Raw genomic sequence first — 21,904 nt, 5'->3', positions numbered from 1 at the left:
TGAGAGGTCGAGGATACTGCAACTGGAACGGCACACTGATTAAATTCTACGATTCCTCCTAAAACTACTAATCTCTTCAGTCCTTTCCTGAACCACGAATCTATGTGCTAGTTTTTTGTTAGTATGCGCGCTCCGAGATCCGGCCCTATCACAGTCTCACAGGGCAATCCTTGGTGACAGGAATCAACGTGAACCCGAATAATCAAGTTGCTGTAGCTTTGCTATCGTTTTTGAGACCCTCTCAAATGTAGACAATAGGACCTCTTTCGGTTGCTTTCGTAGAGGCAGATCAAATGATCCTAGATTTTGTTCTCGTGTGGCAGATGCTGCTTGAATTGACGATCGTCTGATTTTGAGCTGAGGTGTTGGTGTGATAGTTGCCTCTCGAAAGACGACAGTTTTCCGGCGGCGACAGCTACTGGCTACGATGGCGGTTGAATACAGCTGTGATGTTGCTGACGATGACGGTGGTGGTCGCAGCAGATAGTGCGATATACACGCACCACTGTGCACCATCGTGTGTTTCTATAAAGAAAGCAGAAATAAAATAATGATAGAGATGTTTTTCAAGAATGTAGATAGAACCATTAATTGAACGCTTCGAATTTCTTTTCTTACTTGAGACGACTATGGAAGTCAAATGGTGGAAAGTTAAAATAATATTTGAATGAATAGTATCTTATAAAAATGTCTCAGAATCAAATCTGCAATATTTAGGGGAATTTCACTGCTTCACAAGAATAATGTACGGCCCCATATAAAGTGCACCAGGCATATAATTTTTACTCTGTTATTGTCAACGCATCCCCAGACCCTGGCCTATCTGCGATGTCTTAAAACTGAGCAATACGTCTACCGAGACGTTCATTATGGCCGACTCGAAGGATATGCAAATATACCACTGCAAAGATAATTACGAATTGTTCACGTTCTGAATGATGGACGAAACTTTTCCAACATCTGAGTGAGAAGTTCAGGACCTATCGTTGCGCCAATATCGACTCTTACCACTATCTACTGATGACTGAACAACAGACAAACAGATGTACCAGCTAGAGCAATTTCCTGAACAAACCACTGCTCAGTTATTTTATCAGCATCTCGCGTGCATAGAATAGATTCGAGTTCAAAAAGATCGTTGAACGCATGGACGACGGGAATTTCATCAATGTTACTACTATTTGTCAGTGGTTAAACTGCGCCTAAAACTCTCCATCATAAACAACATGTGGGACGTAGTCGACGGAACGAGTGGTTTGACGAACAGTCCATACAGATTTGGAAGGAGAAGGACGCAATTCGGGCGACAGCAAGGGACCCGGAAGAACGTGGAACTTTATAGACGGTGACAACCAGGGTTTTTTACGAAATAATCGCGGAAAAAAGTGTCACTCAACGCACACTTATCCTCAACCGACCCCCGACTTTTTCAGGAGAAGAAACGAAGCGGAGTGCTAGGAGATGGAACAGCTGTACTATACCGTTCTCGAAAAACACGCAAGTACTATCAGATGCTCAACTTATTCGTCAAAGGCTTCTTGCCACGAGCCTAGATGCGCAGGGATAAGCATGGGAGCGTCTTGATGGACGAACGTGTGGTGATCGAAGGGTAGAAGCAGTACTTCGAGGAACATTTGAATGTCAATGATATGGAAATGCTAATATCATCTTCCAAACTTGGACGTACATGTTCATGATAGCATTAGAGGCGAAAGTATAGAATTGATAGTTCGGCAAGAAAATAGGATACGGCAGGCATGAAGAATGTTTTTATAGAAGTCGATTTGAAAGCGAGCGGGGGGCAATATTTGTGATGGCACATATCACACGACCTTCCTTCTGCCAAGCTCCCGTATGAAGGGGGAGGGAAGAATATCAGTGTGGAAGCTGATATATCTTCACTGGCAAAAGGAAGGTGGTTTGACTTGCTCATATGCCATCGCGTGCGGAAGGATTTGCTATCGACGAGTACTGTCTCCAAATTTCTAATATGACATCAGCATTTAGTCGAATAGGATTTTTATTGCACAGTTCTGTTTTCTCATTGCGTCCGTCTCGTCGCAACCAACTTGGCTGCCTCCGTACGTCCAAGTTTGGAAGATGATATTAGCTGTAGAGTAGAGTGTGAGGGTAAAACATAAGTAAGATGGACCTTTTGAGCTAAGAGTGTTACAACAACCATTCAAAGGCCAAGGAAATCGAAAACCATTTTCTACGGAATATTGTCTTATATTCAGGCAACGAACAGATATTTCCGGTTTGAATAGATGAAGTTTCCTCCAACGGTTGTTCATTCACCTCATTCATATGCTCCAAGATTCAATTTGTACGTTGGTCTTCCTGGTCTTCAACCCATAGAGGGCCATCGCACTTTGTAGGTGGTTGTAAGTACGATTTTCTACTACAATTTTGGCACGTCAATCTCCAGCTGCTGAGCGAAGCAGATCAACTCAACACCACGACCTCCTACCAAATATTCCACTCTCTTATCTGTCACTTTCCCACCTAGGGCTAATGCTAATGGCTAATATATATGCCCTTTATTCGGTTTATGTCATTTACCATGCCCGTCTCAATCGCTACAGATGCGTCTTCGTATTTCACGACTAACATTGTTATCAGCCGTTAGCAAGGATCCAAGGTAGACGAATACCTAGACCACCTCGAAGGTATCCCCGTCTATCGTAACACTGCTTCCCAGGCGGGTCCTGTCGGACTCGGTTTCGTCCACAAGCATGTGCTTTGTCTACGATGCATTCACCGTCAGTCCAACTTTTGTTGCTTCACGTTTCAGGTAGGTGTACAATTCTACTACCATTGCAAATGTTCGGCCGACAATGTCCATGTCACCCGCGAAACAAATAAATTGACTGGATCTGTCGTCGCTGGTATTGATTCCGTAGATCTGCAGTCAAACAAAGTACGCGAACACAATAACCGCCCTAGTTTCAGCTCCGAACTTCTTCTGAAACGAACTTTCTCTCGGAGTTTGACCTTCAAACTAAATGATGCGTTTTTTAGTGCAATTTTATGAAAATCTAACAAACTTCGTCCGAAGTTGGGTTTCTAGCCTATATCTTGCATGCTATGATGGCATAAATACCAGCTATCTCGCATCGACAAAACACGCTAGCAGTGCACCACTATCTTGTGCATCTTCGCATTCGTTCAAAAGCCTTCATTCCTTACACAAGCAAAATTATCGGCCACATATAGATAAGCAAATTCTGCATTTATTATCCGCTCTTTTTTGCGTTATTCAATCACACGCACATTCTCTAAAAATAGTGATCGACATCACTATTTGTGCCATATTCCGAGTACTGATCAAATTTGACACGATATTTTAGGGAGCATCAGAGCTAGCGAAATATCAAATTCTTTTTTATATGAAACTGTATCTGAATGATAAATACATCTCAAGACAAGACTGGCATCACCATCGATGCAAACTCATGGTGCAGCTACATTGTCTTCTTTTATGTCTCTTCCTGTTATGTACATCGTTTTCTAGGTGGTCATGACTGTAGCAGGTTTCCTCTATCTTGTCGTTCCGTGTCAAAGTACCAATTCCGACATTGCTAAACGGTCCTTATACAAATCATACTAATAGAGTTATTCCATACCAAAGCGTAACTCTCTGAATGTTCCCGAAAGGATCGAAAGCGTTCATGTAATTTGAAATACTCGTTTTTCCCCTTTCCAACGTCGCCTTGACTAATCTTGTTAGTTTATCCGAAAGTTCACATTCGTGCATTAAATGCCATAGCAAACGAACATAACAAAACAATACAGGTTTATTTTTAGTATTCTATGCTGTAGTGTGCTCATAACATGTAAGGGAAGGTAATCATATGATAATTACTTCTGCCTCATACGCAGCTGATCGTAGGATCAATCCCAAGTTCAATTCTCCTTTTTTTCTCTCCATATATTTCTCATGTTTTAGCAATCGCTAAGATTAGAAATAGACTGAATACCGGGCCCATCTTCTATTCTTTATCTACAACTTGACTAATTCTAGCCGTAACTGTTAGAAATCGAAAAGAGCGAAAGAAAGCTCGTTTTGGCATCCATTGCAACCTGTTAATCAAGATGAGCCTCTTCCATAGAACCTACCCCCTAGATTCCAATAATATTCTCGTGGCGAGTGCAGAAGTGTTCTTGATTTACAATGTGGCGAGTGACTGCATCTTTTATCAATTCCCTTACATCTACGGTAGCCCGAAAGGACGTGGCCAGCGCCGTTTGTTAACCCTCCTAGAGCTTTTGAACTGAGCACATTGAGGTGCTCAGCGCAAATCCCATGTCCTATCCACTGGCTCTCTATGCAATTGCGATTGTGCTGGTAAAACACGGAGTAGCAACTACGACATGTAAGGTTATCATGCTCATGCTCTACTTTGTTAATGCAGTTTTCTTCTCATAAGACAAGAACCTCGACTAATTCTATTCGCTTTTGAAGCGAAACATCGTGATTTCGCATAAATTAAAACTCAAGCATAATCCATTTCCTCAAATTTGCGAGCAAGTTATCCAAAACATTTGGACTCCAATATTAAGATCTGGGCAGGGATCTGGGTATTATTTAACCACCATGGTTGGAGATACATTCAATATTATTCCTGATATTCGATATTAGCTGCACCAAGTTGGGGTCTCCAGTTAGCCTTGCGAGCAAAAACGTAGGATTGCCACTCCGGAGATGGCGAGTTCGATTCTCAGTCCCAGTCTAGGATGTTTTCGGGTGGGAAACATTCCCGATTACCTGGACATAGTGTATCCATTGTACTTGCCACACAAGATACATACTCATGTAATGGCGAGCATAGAAAAACTTTTAATTAATAACTGAGGAAATGCTTATAGAATACGAAGCTGAAATGCAGAGCCATAGATGGGATATCACAATTGCTAAACATGACTTTATTTACCAATTTGAAATCAAGGCTCTTCAAAAGCGTCATTGCGGCATCCACAACTTCAATATTACTTTCTTACAACGTGCCTTTGCAGTTTTTTTAATTCGCATTTTTTTTATCCGGTGGTTCAGCAGAATCGTGGACATTAGAACGCTAGTAGCACCGTATTCATCAGTTTTATCAAACCATGCTACAATAAACTGAATTTGGCCGATTATTATGCATTATGTTGTAGTGTGTGTTTTGTTTTATCACCAACATCGGTTTGGCACTTATGGTACCGGTACTTTGGCTGCTAGGCTGAGGTTAACTAGATATTTGATACGTGACCAGGTGAGTCATTGGTAATCTTGAACTTAGATTACGCAAGTGAATTGAGCAAGTCGCTTGACTTGAACGTCTAAACTCCTCCGTTCAACTCACTTGCACGAAAAGAAAGTTGAACATGTTCAACCTTTGGCAAGTCAAATGAATTTTACTGAAATGATCAAAATACTTGCCTTGTCAAAACCTCGGTTAAAACATAGCATGATACTTTAGGATCAACGCCCCATTGTTTCCTCAGAAACTTGCTTTGTGTTTTCTAGTGCTTTTAACACACCATTGAGTTTTTCGTCATCAAACCATTTCAACTATGAACGGACCTTTCAAATCGCCCACGACATGTTTTGAACTGTGTTCTCACTCGCAAACCTTCAGCTATTCAATTTATCTGGCTGTCATCATAACTCGCATATCATTCCAACTTTACTTGGCGGTCTTCCCAACACGCCATTACGGCTCTCAAAACACGTAAAAAATCTCAACTTTTCTTGGCGGTCTACCTAACACGACATTTCAGTTCTTTCACACGCAAATCACTCAAGCTTCACTTGGCGAGCTTACCAATACGCCATTATGGTCCTTAAAACACGCTTATCATCAACCGTCTAAGATGAGTTAAGTAACTCCATGTAATTCCACCAATTATTTCGATATGTTTGCAGATACGTATTTCGACCACAACTGTGTGGTCGTCTTCAGTGTCTCGTATTTCACTCGACGACGCTAATCATTTTTACTTTGCTTGGCGGTCTTCAAAACACGCAAGTCATTCCATCTTTACTTGGCTATTCACTAAACACGCCATTGCGGTACTAAAACACGCAAATTCTTTCATCTTTACTTGGCGGTTCTTCAAACATGCTACAGCAGTTCTTAACACACGCAAATTATTTCATCTCTACTTGGTGGTGTTCCCAACACGTCATAGCGGCCCTCAAAAAAATCATCTTTACTAGGCGGTGCTCCAAACACGCCATTGCGGACCTCAAAACTCGCAAATCATTTCATCTTTTCTTGGCGGTCCTCCAAACACGCCATTGCGGTCCTCAAAACTCGCAAAACAATTCATCTTTTCTTGGCGGTCCTCCAAACACGCCATTGCGGTCCTCAAAACTCGCAAAACAATTCATCTTTTCTTGGCGGTCCTCCAAACTCGCCATTGCGGTCCTCAAAACTCGTCAATCATTTCATCTTTTCTTGGCGGTCCTCCAAACACGCCATCCATTGCGGTCCTCAAAACTCGCAAAACAATTAATCTTTTCTTGGCGGTCCTCCAAACTCGCCATTGCGGTCCTCAAAACTCGCCAATCATTTCATCTTTTCTTGGCGGTCCTCCAAACACGCCATTGCGGTCCTCAAAACTCGCAAAACAATTCATCTTTTCTTGGCGGTCCTCCAAACTCGCCATTGCGGTCCTCAAAGTTCGCCAATCATTTCATCTTCTCTTGGCGGTCCTCCAAACACGCCATTGCGGTCCTCAAAACTCGCAAAACAATTCATCTTTTTCTTGGCGGTCCTCCAAACTCGCCATTGCAGCCCTCAAAACTCGCCAATCATTTCATCTTTTCTTGGCGGTCCTCAAAACTCGCAAAACAATTCATCTTTTTCTTGGCGGTCCTCAAAACTCGCCAATCATTTCATCTTTTCTTGGCGGTCCTCCAAACACGCCATTGCGGTCCTCAAAACTCGCAAAACAATTCATCTTTTCTTGGCGGTCCTCTAAACTCGCCATTGCGGTCCTCAAAACTCGCCAATCATTTCATATTTTCTTGGCGGTCCTCCAAACACGCCATTGCCCATTGCGGTACTCAAGACACGCAAACAATTTCGATTCTTCTCCGTTTAACTTACTTACGCAACCGCGTCTCTCCCAATTTGGAGCACCGGTCCCCACGTAAACACTGCAAAAAGCAAACATCCTTCTTGGTTCAGGAATTTACCTTTTCGTCTGAGATTTCGCAGTGGGTGATTTCCATGACGCAGTATTTTTATCAGGCACATTAGTATTAACATTACTCCACTTGATACTAACAAAAAATGAGCAGTAAAACCTGCCACTGTCGCCAAATGTGTAGCTTGCTGCTGCGCCAGGAAATCACCCATTGCGCATTATTGCACTCGGCGAAGGTATCGCCTTACTCGGATCACTGTTGGACTCTGACTGAGGGAGAACGATGCTTGGCTGCTTGCTTGTCACCAACACCAAGACGGCATAAACAGCATATAATATAGAGTGGTATACAACAGGGCTGTCTCGCCCCACACACATATACACTGTCACAAAATCTTGGACAACCACATGAGTTTCATTTCATTTTCACTTCATTTTTTGAAATTCTCCTAACACTGCTAGTGTTAGTCTAGTTAGTTAGTCTAGTGTTACATGTAATTTAAAGAGTTCACAATGCGTTCTGAAAATTAAAAAGAATTCCTATTAAAGCCTTATTATTAGTAGTATATGGAAATCTCTGCAAGTTCTTGAGATACTGGACACTTGATAACTTCTAGAAGCAAAATATTAAGAATTTGCTGAATTTCGAAAGTAATTCTTGCAAGTATTATGATGGATGCCGAGTAATCTTAATGGGGGCTCTCAGGTATATTTACGTGGTAAGAATTCTTACTCAATCTCATTGGCGTTTATTAACTACCAGCAAATTCTTACAAGTTCACATAAATTCACTACAGTAAACACAGAATAATATTCCAAACTGAAGTCAGTTGTTTATTGTCGATTGTAGTCTTCGGTTTAAATGAAAATATGACCCCACGGAAAAAAAATCCACAAAAAAATAGAAGGAGTTTGTAAAGGTTCCGGTAGATAGTGAAGAATTAACATAGCATAGGAAGAGTGGAGCTACATCGACTCTAATTATTACTAAACCTATGGTAAAATGCTTGAGAATTTCCTGGCAGAATTTTAATAAAATGTAGACACACTTTTGGGAAAAGTTTAGGGTTTCTAAAATTCGTTAATAAACTCTAAAAACAATCTAAAGAGCTCTACGAAATTGATTGGGCATTGTTTTTTTTCTAATTCTAGAGAGAATTCTGAAGTAAACTGAAAAATCTTGTGAAAGATAAAGTACCTTCTGAATAAAATTCTGAATCAACATCCTGATTACTGATTCAATTACTGACAGATCTTTTTTTTGTTGTTGTTGGAGCATATAACCCCTGAGTCCATTGAGTTGATTTTTTGTGGTATACCCCTGCTTACTATTAACAATTCGCATCTTGTAGGTTGATCACCATTTGTCTAGTAAACAACATAAGAAGCGTCTTTTCCCTGTCCGGCACAATTGAGTTAATAAAAGAAATTTAGATCTAATCTTGTGCAATGCATCACAACTGCAAATCAGATGTTTCGAGATTCCACGTTCCATGTTACAGAAACGACAGATATCATTCTGAATCTGGCAAATATTTTTCAAATGATATCCGCTCCGGCAGTGTCCGGTTATTGGGCCAGTAAAGGTGCAAAGAGCTCTCTTGCTGAGCTCCAAGAGCTTTTCGGTTACTGAAACATTGGGAATTATTAATCTCTTTAATTTAGCACACTTTTCGGCAACCAACCTGTTGGTCATCAACTTGTGTGCTTTCCAGCATTTCAATTCCATTTTAATCAGAAAAATATATTAAGCTCTTTTAGTGGAATGTATTAAACCGTCTAAGACGAATTAAGTACTGTCCATTTAATTCCACCAGTTAAATTTTCGTTATCTTTGCAGATACGTATTTCGACCACAACTGTGTGGTCGTCTTCAGTGTCTTGTATAAGTCGAGTCAAGTACAAGACACTGAAGACGACCACACAGTTGTGGTCGAAATACGTATCTGCAAAGATAACGAAAATTTAACTGGTGGAATTAAATGGACAGTACTTAATTCGTCTTAGACGGTTCCATTTTAATGGTACAGTATGATACACCGCAGAAAGGTTCTGGGCCAATAAACTGTGTGTTTGAACCTCGTTTCGCAAGCTCGTCTGCCTTTTCATTACCTCCAATGCCACAGTGTCCTGGAACCCAGTAAAGATTTACGAGTTCTCTTGGCACACCTTTCGTAATGAAAGAATGCATTCCCAGACAAGTTTTGACTTACATTTAAAGCTACTCAATGCTTTAAGTGCCGTTTGACTGTCTGTGAAAATACAAATATTTGCATACCTATCTATACTTTCTCTCTACACAGATATTATAACATTACATTATAGCAAAAATCTCCAATTGGAACACCGTTGGTTAGTTTCCCATTGCCCCTGAGATCGCTATCCCAGGGCCGAAGATTCCTGCTGTTTCCTGTTACAATTTTTGAGCCATCTGTATAGAATTTTAGGGATCCGTCCCGAACAGTGGGACCTCCGACATATGGAACCATACGTGATGGTTTTCTATGTTATAAGTAATGTCATAGTTCTCCACAGGTTTTATCCAGTCTCCATACATAAATATGAATGGCCCATATTGAAAATTTTGTGAAATACTCATGTCTCCTGACTTGAATAACTTCAAACGTTTGAGCTTTTGCATATTCTTTTCCGCTTCTAACTGCACAAATTCATGCAACGGTAGCAGATTTAGAATTGCATCTAACGATTTTGAAGGAGTGCTACGCATTGCTCCCGTTATAGCAATGGACACCAGTGTTGGTAAAATCATTCATAAAAATCACTCATCGAGCTCTCCCGCACGAGCAAACTCGTTTGCGAATTAAAAGATTTGCATCACGCCTGAGTTTTTCATGCCAAAACGCATCATTTTACTCATTTGCAAAAAAAAACATTTTTTTTCTCTCTAAAAAGTTATTATTATTATCTTTATTTGTGAGGTTTTCGGCCCTGGGCCGGTTCACCTCGTAAACTCTCTAAAAAGTGTTTAAAATCAATTTGCTGGCAATTTATTGTTTACACAAGCAAGACTATTCATTGTTCTATGCGACGAACGTCAATTAATGGTATTTAACGAAGGAGAACGAAAGAAAACTTACGATGATTCAAATGGATGATTCAACTCAGCCATGAGTTTTTAGGTGTTGAGTTGATGCGTTTCAACTCACGATTGATTTGAATCATTAATGAGTTTTGAGATTTTGAGTTTTTCCCAACACTGAGGACACTAACCTTTGCAGTTTTGTCAGCTTCCTTTGTGCAGTAACCTCTTTTGTTTTTGGCCACCATACAAGAACAGCATATGTCAGTTTTGGACGAATAATGGAAGTATAGATCCAATTAATCATTTTTGGTCTCAAGAACCCCATTTTATTCCAAATGTTGGCACTGGCACTGGTTGTCTTTCCTATCGCACACTCAATATAAGCATTCCAGTTCAGTTTGGAAACCAGAATGGCTCCCAAGTATTTGACCTGTCCACTAAGCTGAATTTCTAGTTCTCCAAGCGTTAGAGCTTTTAGATTAAATTTCCTCTTCCTAGTGAACGGTACAAGTACATTTACAATTTTTGTCGGATTAATGCTAAGGCCTTCCTGAATACACCATAAATGGATAAATTTTAGAGCCCATTGCATTCTCTCTAAAACGAAATTGTTAAATTTCCCCCTCACTATGATGACAATATCATCAGCAAAGCCTACAATCTCGAAACCTTTTTCTTCAAAGCTACCTAGAAGATCGTCTTCAACTAAGAGGATAGGACCCCTCCCTGAGGGAAACCTTTTGTTGCCCATACTGTAAGAGACGAACTTCCCAGCTCTGAAGAGATTTTTTTTGCAAACATGGTGTGAATCTATTTGATAATGTTCATGTCGAAGTTTCTTTTGCTCATGGCACGATCCATTGACGAATAAGAAGCGTTATCAATGAATCGCCTGCTTTGAGCGTGCTTACAGCGGCACACTAGGAGTTAACTTTTGGAAATCAGTATGGCGAAAAGCATCTAATGTTTAATATCTCGAAAATGAGCACCTTAATCAAAAAAATATTTGGTAGGCATGGTAGCGGACACTTTCCTACATAACTGGTACCAAATAGTTTTTCGTTGAAAGTTCCAACTGTTGAGAAAACCCGCGTTAGATGCCTTTCGCCATACAAACTTCGGATGGTTAACTCATGCTGGCTATTATCACATATACGTTAGCGCCTGGTCTCCATGAACTTTTACACGCATTTTGAGAAAATTATAATTCACTTGAGAATCTTATAATTATTTCTACTCATGTCATGGAATATGTAAATCCGAATCCGCACTATTTCAGGACAATAATGCCTGTGATCGCATATCAGTCCCATCTTTGCTGGATTCCCTATCCATGTGGGACAAACATGCGATGGTGGACAGAATAGAACTGTGAACAAAATGTTCAAAGTGCTAATAGCTTGAATTCGAATATATCACTACCAGGAATTGATCCCAAAAGAGTGAATGCAAACCCTGCCAGGGAGTCGAGAATGTTTCCAACCCGAAAACATCCTAGACCGGACCGAGAATCGAACCGGATTGATAATCCTACGCCTTTGCTCGCAAGGCTACTGGAGGCCCAGAGCACCAGTCTTACCAACTATTCAGAATAGCTGATATTGATGTGTAGAATGACGCCTTAAGCATAACTGCCACATATTGATATGAACTTCGTATCATTATAACAGGTGACCACTAAAAAAACGGGAATTTAAATACTTTAATATTTTTCTATGAGAGCATTAATGCCTTATGTGCATAAATCCTTAGAATATTCAGAAAATTGTCGCCCATACACTTTTACTCCAACATGTTAAGTTGTGTAAAGTGCCATTAAAACAGGAAGTACTGCGATGCCCATTTTACAATTCTTTCAAGCGAACAAAGATCGTAAGAAAAGTACACGGTGGACAATTTCAATCGATTTTTTTTTTCAAATACTGTTAAAGTATTTTTGGTCTACTGAGCTCCATTGGGTCGTATGAATAAAAAGTAGTGAGTTCGTCTTTACTACATTTTCAGTAGTAAACGTCACTTGTGGAACATGTTCGTATGAATAAAAGAGACTTTACTACACTACACATTTCGAACATACTACAAACAACTGATTCGGTAAGAATAAAACAAGAGTTTACTACTGATTTCTTGTAGTCTGCTCAAGACGTTGCTAATCATGTTTCAAATGAAGATTATTCATCAGAATCGAAGCGAATCGACTTTGTTCTTGAAAATGGAAGTCCAATTTAGGGAAAACAAACAAAACAGACATGTCTTTCGTTGATTAGCCGCCAAAAATATATAAAATCATCATCGTCATCATGGGGTCTATTTTGTTTTGACGTTTCTCCGTGTAGTGAATGGTAGTAAACTGTAGTAAAGGCTAAGTTCGAATGTAGCATATGCCATAAGTTCGAAAATGTCTTTATTCATACCAAACATGTAGTTTTCTCTGTGGACTTTATTTTTGAGTAGATACTACAAGCATTGAGTTTTGCTACTTTTTATTCATACGACCCATTATTGTATACTAAAGTGATTGGAAGGCCGGATTCAACTCATCAATAGGATCAGAAACATCATTCGGAAATGGCAGCCGTCCAGCGGTCATGTGATACCTGCAAGATTAAACTACGCCGCACGGCGGACCACGGACCACATATGCTATTATTCATCTAAGTTTATCTAAGTTTAAAGTTTATCTATCTAAGTTTAAAGACTAAGGTCAAATCATTATATAACGTTTATCAATTATCATATTGAATATATATTGAATCATATATTGAAAATATTAATATCATATTGAATTGCGACTACGTAAAGTGTCATACAATTGCTGTGAAAAAATGCTATGAATAACTCGTTGTGGATCTTCCATTTGCGGAACATCAATTACTCTTGAGTCTTGAGTAACAAACACGAATCATTCAACTGGGTTGTAAATTTATTCCTAGCAAGACTGGATGATGCTGGTTGTCTTGATTATGATATTCAAGTTTGAAATGAACGGCACTCGAAAGATTACGGAAACCCTTGGAGTCTTTATAAACTACAATGGGTGCGTCCGGTTAGATAGATTAGAGTTCACTGGTTCCTTCGGTGATAACGAAGTAAGCCAATGAAAGCATGATTCATGATAACTGTTGGCAGCAACGATAAGACATTCCAGTCGGTTAACCGATTATCAACTACAGCAGCTGAACTGATGTATAAATGGAAATAACCGCGTGTAGCTATTATAGCTATTCAACGTACGTCAAAACTGTAATATGCTAATGATGTTTTTGTCAAGTTTTTTTAATTGACGATCTTATTGTGTAACGTAGAAAAAATAAACCAGAAAAGCGCTATTATCACATGAGTAGAATAAAATAGACTATCACGACACACTTCTTCTCTTTTTTTCTTCAATGGGTCTGCATTCCAACTGGAACTTGGCCTGCTTTTTAACTTCCTCAGTGAATAATTGAAAGTATGTATCTTGAGTGGCAAGTACAATGAATACACTATGCCCAGGGTGTCGAGAAAGTTTCCAACCCAAAAATATTCTAGACCGCACCGAGAATCGTACTCGGCATCTCCGGATTGACAATCCTGCGCCTTTGATCGCAAGGGTCAATGGGACAAAATTCTTCGTCGGATGATTGATCAGTCAGAAAATTCGCCTGATTTTTATTTTTTTAGCATAAACGATTTCTCACTTAACTTTTCAAACGGACCTAAGTAACATTTTTTATGAATTAATTTGAGTACTACAATCAAAAGCTTTCATATTAGTCTGTTGATTGCAACATTCAAATTAATTCTTGAAAAAAATGTTACTTAGGTTCTTTTGAAAAGTTAAGCGAGATTTCCTTGTAAATGATTCTTCATGCTAGGTGAAACTCCGCTCTTGGTATATTTTCAAAAAACTCAAAGATGCAGCCTAATTGCGTTGTACGCAAAGGTGACGTTGAACTACGTACCTGTATGAAATGTACAGGTTTTCGACTTTTATGTTCGATGAGACCAAAGCAAGCGTATTTCAAGCCCAGGGTGAATCTGTTTCCATTGTTTATCCTGTGTTCCTCAGGTTGAGTGAACATTACGAACGCTGGTGAAGTATATAATTTTTAGACCAACATTTGAAAAGGATGATAAAAATCAAATTTTCAAATAATCGAGGATGAACAACACTCTCAAGTGATCACATATCCAAATTATCAATTGATAGAAACTCGCTAGAGAGTGTGAATCTTTCGATAATTGTATCTCGATTATAAGCATTGGTAAATGCTACTTTTGAACTTATTTTCCTACGTAACACTAACACACAATTCCAAACATCCGATTGAACTTCATTGTTGACATTAAACTAGTATTAATTAGGTTTACACTAAAATTATAATTTTATGTTTACTATGAATCAATTCAAAAATCTGAAAAGTTATCGCCGAAGACAACTCGCCTACTTTTCACACCTGAGAAGTTATCAAATGATAATCCCAATAATTATCGTATGAGAATGATTCAGCACAACCCTGGCTGAAAGTGTAGCCACGTGTAGCGCTGCAACCATCACTGACGCAAACTGGAACAGAGACTAAGACGATCCCCACCAGTGCGTAAATAAAGCCAAAATAGCAACCTCTATCATGACGCGAATTCGCACCGGTCGTTGGTAAACGGGTTTGGGAAATGTAAACGCAACCTTCGGTAAATAGCGAGTTTGGCGACTTGCTCCAACCGTTGCCAAACTATCACATGGAAAAATAAAGTAAGTCATAAATCAAAAATCTGTCGTCTTCTGAAAAACTCTTCGATTATTCATCATCAATACCATTGTGGTGGATTAGTCAGATTAGTTTGGATTTCAATTGATTGGTGGCGCTAGTGTATATGAAATTACCTGATAGGTTAGATATCTCGGAATCTGACATTTTTAGATTTTTCTGTCTTCTACAAAGTTGATCGAGTGATCAAAACCATCATGACGAAAGTAAGTATAGTTCGAAATACAACCGCTTGACGGCGCTAGTGTATAAGAAATAACCTGGTAGGCTAGATATCTTGAAATCTGGCATTCACAAAGACAAAAACAACTTTAGTAAAAACCAGCAACAACTTTTGGATCTTTCAGATTTTAAAGTGACAATCTACCGAAGAAATAATTCAATGAACACTAGCGCCACCAAGCGGTTTAAATATAAGTTAAGATTGCTTACATAACAATGGTTTTGACCATCCCAACAACTTTGTAGAAAATGGTAACTTCCAAAATCTTACCGATTTGGGGATATCTTATCAAAGAGATAATTTCTTTTACACAAGCGGTTGACTTTCCAACTAAACTGGCCTCCATCGCAATGGTTTCAACGATCCGAATAACTTTGTAGAAGACGGCAACTTTCTAACTCTAACGTATTTTGAAATATTTAACCTAATAGGTCATTTCTTATACACTAGCTCCGCTATGCGTATGAATTCCAAACCAAACTATTATTTATCATAAATATTATGGCTACCCGAACAACTTTGTAGAACACAAAATCTTATAGATCTCGTGATATCCACCTCACTTGTTGCATATAGGCTAGCGCCACCAAGCAGATGTGTGTCTAACTAATCTGATAATCATAAAATACAATACGCACATACTAGTACTACAAAAGTTGAAGCGCGTTTGAAAATAAATAACAAATATTTATAAATTAATTTATAAATAGTTTTCCTCGTATTATTCCTGATTTTTTATTCCGTGTTTGTAATAGTAACCAAGAATATTCACCACCGGTGCGTAACATGATTGCAATTAAACAACCTTGATAGAAACAACCGGTATGAGAACAAGTACATAAATAAAATATGAACGCATTTCGTCCTTATCCTAGGCACTCATTTGGATACGCACCGGTGGGGATCGTCTAAGCACCTGCCACTAAGTCAGTCTGAACCCCCGGTGGCTCATTAAAGAGAAGTCCATCATGAAAGCTGGGCTGTCAACGGCGTTTGGTGGTCATCCTATGGAGGAAGTCAGAGAAGACGCGACAAAGAAGTTTGACAATTCATTGATAATAATAATTATTCCTTCACGTGAATTGCGTTAGACCTTGCGTTTACTCCGGCAGACACTTAAGAATCAGAAGCTGCGCCTGTGAAGCAAACGCCTCCAAACTTTCGAGAGAAAACGCGCGTGTCAGTTAGCAGAAACGAACTGCACCAGCTAAAAGCCTTGTAGGGGAGAACGGTCCAAATGCACCTCTTAAGCTTTTTCTATGTTTTCACCAAGAATTCCGAACCATTTCAACGTGTAGATGCAAAATTTACAAAACCGGCTACATTTCACAATGATCTTTTATTCAAAACAATAAGGTTTTCATGACTTTCTATGGCATTTAAAAAATGTTTGGATGGTGGTGTAAAATGACTCAATTGCTTGCATGTAAAATAATGATGAACGCATGGTAGTTTGTTTTTCTTAATGTATTGGACAGCAATCTTACGGGTGAGGTGGAAAAATCGCAAATCGTTAAATTTGAGTGAGGGATTGAGTATGAAGGGATTTTCCTCACTTTTTCCAATGGAACTCAATCGTGGATAACAAATTATGGCTCCGATATTCATCCCATCAAAAACAAATCAATGGAAAACAATTTGATTTGTTTCTTATTTTCGTGATTTTTTCAGCAGTGAGCACGCATGTTGACAAAAGGAAGCGACGAAATTGGTGCTGTATTTATTTTTTTCGCGATGAGATGAATATATGTTCAGCGAGATGAAGATCGGAACAGTTTCCTTAAATATTATCATACATAAATATTGTAACACACTGGAGTCAGTTGTTACGCAGAGGATATGGGCCGTGTAAATTAAAACAACGTAAAATTCCGCATAAACCCCAAAATATAAATTGTTTATGTTCACATCATTGTTGCTGCGATATGTGCTGATTTATGATAGACCAATGCAAGATTTTGACTTAACCTCACTTATTGCAATTAATTGCATTTTTTTTTAGATGTGCACAGCACATGTTTCGAAATGAAAGAAATCCACGTGTCTTGGAGGGACTCGAACCCTCAACCTCCTACTCTCTAGATAGGCCTGATAACCCCTACACAACAAGATCACTTAAAGGTCCCGTTTGCGGAAAAGCCATACGAATCCGAGTACCAACCTCCACCGCGGTTAGCTCTTTTTTGCAAATTGAATACCTTTCGGATGCTTGATTTGTGCTTTACTGTTGTATATCCACAGTCAAGCGAGCCCACCTTGTGTATTATCGAGAACATATTCCAACAATGTTCCTCATTAGAAATGGGTTAGTTCGACAAATGCGATTCTGTTAAACGTATTCGCGAAACTAACTGAAGCTCTTCGAATACGTTTAAATGTCTCTGACGCCAAGTGCAAAGCAATACTCTTAAGTCTTAACGCAATAAAATTAAAACAAAAACATCGAAAAAGCACGTTAGTGATGGACTTGATTTATTACATTGCATAAAAACACATTCGCCAGATGTTCCTGCATCTGACCACTTGTACCAGAAATCGTTTGTACCATCATTACCAACGCTGACTACTGGCGATCTGCGACTGACGATGACTGCCATTAAAAGCACTTGTACCTTGGACGATTTATTATTTACTGTTTACTGGCATCGCTTTCCACAGCTGGGACATTGACGCATCACAGCTTAGTTAGCATTAGCATTAGCATTGAGCAATTCGCACAATTTCGTAGGTGGTACAAGCCAAGACTATTGTATGAGAGTAGCAGCACTTTCATCCGTCACCACATATATTGATTTGGGACTAATCAATATCTCTTAGATGGAAGCAATGCACTCTCCAATAGTCAAGATCTGTCCTGGCCACGTCATTGCGAATGCTGAGGAAGGGGAAGGATGGTTAGGGGTCGTACACTAATTACGTAAGCACTTAAGGGGGGAGGCGGGTCTGCCAGTTTCTTACGCTCCATATAAATAAAAAATAATTTGTATGGGAGAAATCTTACATGGGGGGGAGGGGGGGTTGAAAAACCCCGAAAAAATGCTTACGTAATTAGTGTACGGCCCCTTAGTTGGACACCTACTTAAGAAAGATGCAGAGAACTCTACGACCTCTCATAGGTGCCACGGGAGGTTTTGGAATTGTGTGGAAGGTTAAAACAGTAGGAATCGTTTTGGTAGAACGTGAAACACAGAAAGAACCAAGATAGAAATACAAAGTAGGAAAGGGACGAGCCTGGAATTGAACCCACGACCTCCTGTTTATAAGGCAGAAGCAGTAGCCACTAGACCACCGAGCTCGTCTATTGACGCATCACAGCTTAGTAGTCTCGAATGTTTGTATGTCCAATGAAAATTTAATTGGACCGGACCGTGATTCGAACCCAGCACGCTTCAGTACGTTCTGCTTGGAGCAGCGCTGCCAAAGGCCCAAATTGTTGTTTAATATTATGGACCACATGATTATGATCATGATGTACAATTGTATATGGTCCAATGCACCGAGTTCATCATTGACGTTTGAGACGGGCGCTGTTTACTAAGAATGAATACTTTTTCATTCATCGAGTTCATGCAAGTGTTCATTTTTAGTAAACAGCGCCCGTCTTAAACGTCATTGTGTTCATTCGGTGCATTGGACCATACAGTCACTCTCAAAATTGAGCGTACACCATGGATTAGATGAATATATTCGAAAATTCTAAAGGAAATTTAATAGTTGGCTCGTTTGTTTTTAATGCATTTCAATATTCATCTCTTCCTTCAATGTACTGCCGCTAACCGCAAGTCGAGCACATCTGTATATGGGGCTCCATATACAGATGTGCTCGACTTGCGGTTAGCGGCAGTGTATACGTACATAAAATGGTTGAAAAAATTTCTCCAAAGTTTATTTGTTTGAAAATAATCTCAAAATAGGCCTGTTACAGGTGACAAAATTGAGCGTACAGCGGATGTTTTTCTATAAAATTCCTTATTATAAAAGCAATTATTGTAATTTATTGTTATTTTTTCATGGTTATATTTATTATAATAAATATCCGCTACATAAACATTCAATGTTTTGAAATTAAACCGTGTTTTGGTCAAAATGGCGAACAAGTAAGATGTATAAACAATGCTATTTAACAATTCAATGCTGCTGGGCAAAATAGATGCTTTAAGATACGGATTTCACCGGCATCGTCAATTAAGAGAATAATCATTGCCAGATTCATAACACGGGTAAGGAACCTCACGATAATCCAATGTTATGCGCCGACCAATGTTGCCGAGTTACAGAACAAGGAGAATTCCTACAGTGAACCGAATACCGTCGTGGATATAGTTCTGAAAGGTGACATCAAGATCTGCATGGGCGACTTCAATCCGAAGATCGGTTTCGACAACACGGACTATGATCGTAACATGGGACGTCATGGTCTTGGATAAATGAGTGAAAACGGTGAGCTGTTTGCTGAATTATGTGGCAACAACGACATGATGTTTGGAGGATCGCTTTTTCCCCATAGACCAGTGCACAAAGTTATGTGGGTCTCTAATTATGGACAAACTGAAAATCAAATCGACCACATCTACACTAGCCGAAAATGGAGACAGAACCTTCTTGATGTCCGTCTGTGACGGGAGGAAAAACTCGGACGGCGATTTAACACACGCCGACTACAAGATCCAGAGATCGTTCATTGAAGAATTTGGAACTCGGGCAGCGGATGTTTCGGAAGGTGGCGGCGTAGGAGAGCAGTGGACGGCCATCAAGTTTATTGAAATAAGCGAGAACAACCTGGGTGAGCTGCGCACTCAACGGAAGGAGTGGATTACAAATTTAACCTGGCGGAAAACTGAGGATTGTAGAAAAGCAAAAGCCGCGATAGAGCGGACAAGAACCAGAGCCCAGTACGAGTCTAGTCAACGATATTCGGCTCTAGAGAAGGAAGTCAAACGCTGCTACAGATGAGACAAGCGAGCGTGGGTATTCGCCTCCTCTATGATATCTCTCGACACCTGAGTAGAGCAAGGATGAATCCAAGGATGCCGGTGAAAGACGCGACAGGTTAGTTATTCACCAACTGATCAGCTGAACCGTTGCTTTGAACTTTTCGAACAACTTCTTTAAGTTTCGACGCCCGACCAAACATCAACATCTCGGCATGAGCGGCCAAGGGTGCGAAAAATCACCCGCCTCAACTCCAAATCTCCATCATTGCAGGAGATTGAAGCAGCCATCCAAAGCATGAAATCCAACAAGGCGTCCTGGGTCAATGATGTTCTAAGCTGACCCCATGCTATCTACGACGAATTTCGCGCCAACTCGACCAGCGGTTGGCAGCACCATCTCAGAATCGAATGAAACTTGGAAGGCATAAAGATATTGTATTTCTAAGCCATTCTGCATATGTACTTAGTTTGTTTAAAAATTGTCAAGAGTAACATTTGATGAGGGCCTAATTTTTTTTCAAGGATTTTTTTTAAATCGATGTAACTCGCGAACCCAATTGTTTTTAAGTTACTTCGATACGAAAAGTCAAAGAAAATATAAACCCTTCTCAAATGATGGTCCACATTAATGTTAGACTATGCAAAATTGCTTCCTAAACGTTTTTATACGTCCAAAATGTGTCGTTGGTTGATGATAGGTTGCTGAGCCTATATTTGGCGCTGTAGGCATAAAATACGCTGATAAATTTTCACTCAATATGGACATGAGAAAAGTTTTTGTTTGAAAAACTTTTTTTCCTTAAATATGTCACAGGAATATTATTTCCAGAAAAGTTAGATAATTAAAATACCTATCTGCAGAAAAAATTTCATCAATTTCTGAGATGAATTTTTTTTTTGTAATAAGGTACCCCGGGGCAAGTGGGACCTAAAAAAACGCTAGTTCAGCAAAATTGTTAACGCATACTTAGAAAACAGGTTATTTCAGTACATTAACCACCGACACACCATTATATGCTTCCATTGTTGAAGTGTAGAGGTGTTGGAGGCTATTTATTCAATTACAAAAATATTGGTAGTGCAAGAAATAAATTTACCTTCAGAACCCACTTACCCCTTCAAACGGGGCAAGTGGGACCTATTCTGTTTTCTTTTGTCGAACGAAACTAATTTGAGGAATGGACACACTTAGAATATTTTACAGTGTACGGTAATTTTTTACCGAACTTTCAACAGCTGAACGTACGGTAATCAGTTCGGTAAACGAAAAAAAATTACAGAACGTTCGGTAGTTTTATTTTTCGATGATCTGTCAAAAACTACCGTACCGTTCGGTAATTCGAAAATCAAATTATTACCGAACGTTTCGGTGCTTTTTCCGTTTTAAATGAAAATATTAATGCTTAATGCTTTCAAATGTAATCAAATAAAATACGAGAACACACTTATAGTTTTAAAATATGACTTTTCTTTATTTGTTTTCTTCCATCATTATGGTGAATAGAAAAACATTATTAGAATCAGGCACAACCTTTCCCTCGGTTTTTTCAAACCAAAAAATCCTGAAATCACGGCTAACCATGTGTTTTATCGTTTCATTGCGGGATGTGATAATCGTTTCAGGCTGAAAAAAAACTTGTTTTTAATTCCTCCATCATTGGAATGTAGATGCATATTTTTGCCCACATATCAGAAGTTACCGCTTCGGATGCCGAGAAATAGACAAGAAAGCTCAAAAAGTGATAGCGTTAAAAGAAATTTTATGGTCCAAGAACGAAACATACCTACCTGTTATTATTTCGCCTCTCAACATAAT

General features: G+C 39.3%; 1 long non-coding RNA gene across 1 annotated transcript in view; it reads right to left on the bottom strand.

Annotated features, from left to right (window-relative positions):
* Nucleotides 1-45: 45 nt before the first annotated feature.
* LOC134203870 (uncharacterized) overlaps nt 46-21,904 on the bottom strand; it is a 34,200-nt gene continuing 12,341 nt past the window's right edge. The window contains exon 3 of the long non-coding RNA XR_009977725.1: nt 46-525. This is a non-coding gene — a long non-coding RNA (uncharacterized LOC134203870). The remainder of the gene's footprint in view (nt 526-21,904) is intronic.

The sequence above is a fragment of the Armigeres subalbatus genome, unplaced genomic scaffold, assembly GCF_024139115.2.
Source record: "Armigeres subalbatus isolate Guangzhou_Male unplaced genomic scaffold, GZ_Asu_2 Contig276, whole genome shotgun sequence".
NCBI lineage: Eukaryota > Metazoa > Arthropoda > Insecta > Diptera > Culicidae > Armigeres > Armigeres subalbatus.
The sequence above is the reverse complement of the archived record's forward strand: the minus strand, read 5'-3'. Positions and strand labels throughout refer to the sequence as shown.